Raw genomic sequence first — 4,491 nt, 5'->3', positions numbered from 1 at the left:
CCCTCCTCGAGATATCCTTAGGTGAAGGTGGCCCGTCCTGAGCATGGATCGTACTCGGTGCCGGCTGGCTCACACCGCCCTTGTTATTCTTTTGTTTCCGTCCCTTCTTCCTCATCTGCTGTAATGGGATCGAGTTCTGCTCAGAGACCGCCTTCTTGAGTGTGTTGGGGATGATAATATTCCGCACCTCGGCTATCTGAGGCTCGGTGAAGGCGGCAGCTGGAGGTGTCTCCTGAGAACTGAACGCCAGATGACGCCTGTTGCAATTGGGTTTCTCCATGGTACCAGCTAGATCGCGGTCGTCTTTTTCAGGGTTGGGTTCTTGAGAAGGAGGTCCGAAGAATTCATCACCGTACCCATGTTCGGCAAAGTACTTATCGATGTTGGTAAATGTACCGTCGTCGTCGTCCGAATCCTGTGCCATATGCATGTCCGGATCCTGTGCCATAGGGATGTCCGGCATGTCCGGTAGCGTTGCGGTGGTCTTGCCATGGCTTGGCGCCGGCACGACTGGCGGTGTTGTCTGTGGGGTGGTGTCCCCCGCCCCCAAACGAATCAGGCTCTTTGGCCAAAGCAGGGGCCAGCTTACGCAGGCGCTGAGGGTCATCACATCATCTTCGTCGGCCCCAGCGGGTCGAATCGGAGGTAACAACTCGTCGCAGCCTGGCAGCACCCAAACTAGTTCAACCCTATACACGGTGGGTGGCATCGGATTACCGTGGAACACGGGGTTGCCCGGTTGAACGATTCTGCCCTTGGTGATATCGATCAACTCGCCGCCCATGAAGTGCAGGAGAGTGCATGGAACGTCGGCGGCGCCCTGCGAAAACATGTAGGGCGTCAGGGATGCCCAGTCAAAGGCAAGGAGATGAAGTCATCGGCCGAGAGGCTTAGTTACCGTGATGGCGTCGAGCTCGGCTAATGTCGAGGCACCGCCAACGGCGGGCGTGTAACTGACGGAGGGGCCGCTTGCTGCCGAGGTGCCGGCCGGCGTACATCCGGGTGCATTAAGCTCCAATGCCCGTGCCGGCGCCGAGACACCAATACCGCCTCCGCCGGAGACACACCAATGGCGCCGCCTGCGCGTTGTGCGAGTTGCTGGCCGTGAAGCTGGGAATCGGGGGCGGCCCCTGTTGGCCGCCCGCAATCCACGTCTGCAGCCCCTGAATCAAGGTAGGCACAATGGCGGTGAGCGTCGTTCCCAGTTGTTGTTGCACTTGCTCTTGGACAATCTCCGGAATCCGCGCCACTTGTGCCTTGAGTTCTTGAACCTCGCGCGACAGGCTTTCCGAGCTGGTCTTTTTCTCCTTTCGCCCACCAGCGTTATAGTATGGTGACCATTTTGTGGACAAGCCTTTGCCGGCCACACGACCAGCTGACGACGGCTTACTGAGCTTATCCTTGTTTTTCATTATGTTCAACGCCCTATTTAGAGTGCTGTCCCAAGGGGAGCTCTGAGACGACCCCGCGCTACTCCTTTCAGTCTCCTGCGGAAGGAATGTGAACCATTTAGAAATTTGGGTTCATTAATTAGAATGCAACCATATGGAGCTAATTACGCGGGGGTGTATTCCTTACCAGAACACGCTCAAGCGCCTTGGTCTTCGGATCTGTGGTAAGCTCCTTTGTTACCGGGTCCTCCTTGTACCGGGCCCTGACATAGTTCCTGGTCTGCTTGTCACGGTATTTCTCGAAGCGGGGCGGTAGGCCTTGCTCGGCACGCTCCGCGTCCTCCTTGTCCCATATAGGTTCCGCCACTCTGTAACCACCGGGACCGAGTTTGTGGACCCCTAAGTTCAAGTCCCGCATCTCTTTCCCCCACTGACTTGATTCCTCGGATGCGCCGCTCTCGCACTTGATCTTGAACTCCTTGTAGTCATCTTCGCTGATCGAAGGATTTTTCGCCTTGATCTTCTCATAACTATCACCTTTGTTAATCATTCTCTTCACCGCGCTTCTCCAAGTAGACTGGGCCGTGCTCATCTTCATGAGGGCGGCACTGTTCACTTTATTCCCTGAGAGGCATGTGTTTGCAAAGTCAGCGGGGAACTTGTATCGTTCGTGCAGCTTCGTGAAGAGGAGGTTGCGCAAATTCCCTCGGTCCTTATGCCTTAGGTTCTCGGTGTTGATCGAGACGGTGCTCCGGAGAATGCACCCGACCTGAACCGAGTATCCCTTGACTAATTCTTTGGGCGCCGTTGGATCCCCGTCCGAGTTCACTTCAGTAAATTCCTCCTTGACGGTGCCGAGCACGTTCGGGCGTCGGTCCTTCCATTGCCTCTTCGGTTGGCTGCCATATGTGCGTGCGCTGCCATCATCAGTGGTGGCATCCTCGGTGGCACCATTAGTGGTGTCATCCCCAATGCCACTAGGGGTTGTGTAGTCAGGATCGGTGTCTTCCACGGCGTCCTCGTAGCGGTGAGGTTCTTCCTCCATCTCCTGGGACAGCTCCCAGAATGCATTGCCGCCCGAACCGCCGGCCTCATCATTGTGGGCCATGTTTCGCTCTAAATAGGAAAAAAGTTTGGTCAAAAAGTTGGTTATTGTCAAGGAACAAGATCATGGTCTCATCATTTAGGGTTTGTCGACACCGAGGCATCCTAAAAGCTAAGATTTTATCATTTAGGGGTTGTCGACGCCGAGGCACCCTAAAAGCCTAAGCTTTCATCATTTAGGTTTTTATCGACACCGAGGCACCCTAAAAGCCAAGGTTTTATAATTTAGGGTTTGTCGACGCTGAGGCACCCTAAATGCTAAGTTAAGTTTTCATCATTTAGGGTTTATCGATGCCGAGGCACCCTAGGTTGACTGATATATATGGGTATCTTCTAATAATATACCCTATCAAGAAAAGGGAAGGAGAATTCTAAGTTGGGCCTAATCACTTGGCTCTATTGCCACCTATGGTTTAATGCAACAAGAATAAAGGGGCAGTTGATCCTACTTAATTAAGTACTAAGATACCCCGGCCCATGCATTAGGCGCAAGTACCCCATATGTCCTATTTTTAGCAAAGTCATGCTAAAATTCACGGAAAATTTCAGCATGACCTTTGCTGAAAATAGGACATATGGAGTACCCGAATTTGCCGGAACGGAAGTTAATCGACATTCCGGCAAACTTAAGGGCCTCTTGGGGTACCTGCAAAATCATTATCCCGCGTAATGAAGTCGCCAATGGGTCATTTCAGAAGATCACAAGTAGCATCATCACAAGTACAACATCATCACAAGTACAGCAGCAGCAGCAGTGAATACAGGCATAACAATAGCAGCAGGTTTAATTAACTACTGTCAACAACACAAGTAAAACGCAAAGACCATCAAGGGCTTGAATGTTACTAGTGAGGCCAGTCCCCCCTGCTAAGCCAATTCCACCATGTTACAAGCTAAAACTCAAACCACATTGGTGGTAACTACTCACTAGGTATCTAAATAATCCAAGAGAATACTATACTGCCACAACAATGCTCTATGTTCTGCTATGTTGCTAATCATGTCATGAAAGTAAAACATTTCAAAGTCCATGTGTTACACCACATGTGAGTCGCAGATCAAGTGCTTGTAGCATCTTCATATCCCAATGAGCTGGAGATACACAAAACTGCACTAGAACAGAAATTAGGATATGCTTCTAATGGAGGAGAGGAGGAACAGCAGAGGTGGCTACTCACATCTGCTTCTGGTGGGTGTTGAGGTAGGACTTCTCGCAGTACTCGGAGGCGGAGTAGAGCCGCGGCCGCAGGTTCTTGAGCTCCTGCATCAAGCATGGCCACAACGCTCAGTTTATCTACCATAGACTGATGGAGGAAATCAGATCCCACTGCACATGCCTGAACCTGAGAACCAGCCATGAGAATTCTTGCACTAAAGAAATCATCAAGTGAATAAAAATCAACTCCAAAGTTCCCTAATTCCATGGTAAACCAACCCAAGAAACATCTGAACCATTTCCCAAGGCTCAACTTCCAATTCTGATGCTCCCCTGTAACACCACCGCCCCCCAATTCAAGAAACGCCTAATAGCCTACCTATCGCCGTGCATCAGGTAGTGCCTCTCAAGTTTGTTGTCATTGCACTGGAACACAACATTTACATTACTTCTAAAAAGAACTAGGATGGATCGATGACACAACACTAGCAAGGAAGATTACATGATTTAAAGGTAAATGTCAACTACAAGCCCAGAGATATTAATTAGGCTAAGATATTACACTGTTGTAATTGTTAGAGAAGAATAGAGAGCATAAAATTTTAATGCATACATATTAGACTATGAACCAAATAACACCCCAGCCCATGACACTAGGGAACAATAACAACGATCAGTGCTCCAGATCGATGGATTCGGTAAATAATGACCCATATATTTATGCAGCAACTAACTTGGTAGTCAAACTGTTCTGTGTATTAATTTAGGAATCTAAGAAATGTCAACTTGGAATGATATGCGTGATAAAAATCTTCTTTGTCTCTTTATGCAGAGATTTTG

The sequence above is a fragment of the Triticum aestivum genome, chromosome 1D, assembly GCF_018294505.1.
Source record: "Triticum aestivum cultivar Chinese Spring chromosome 1D, IWGSC CS RefSeq v2.1, whole genome shotgun sequence".
In the NCBI taxonomy this organism is placed as follows: domain Eukaryota; kingdom Viridiplantae; phylum Streptophyta; class Magnoliopsida; order Poales; family Poaceae; genus Triticum; species Triticum aestivum.
Note: the sequence above shows the minus strand (reverse complement) of the source record.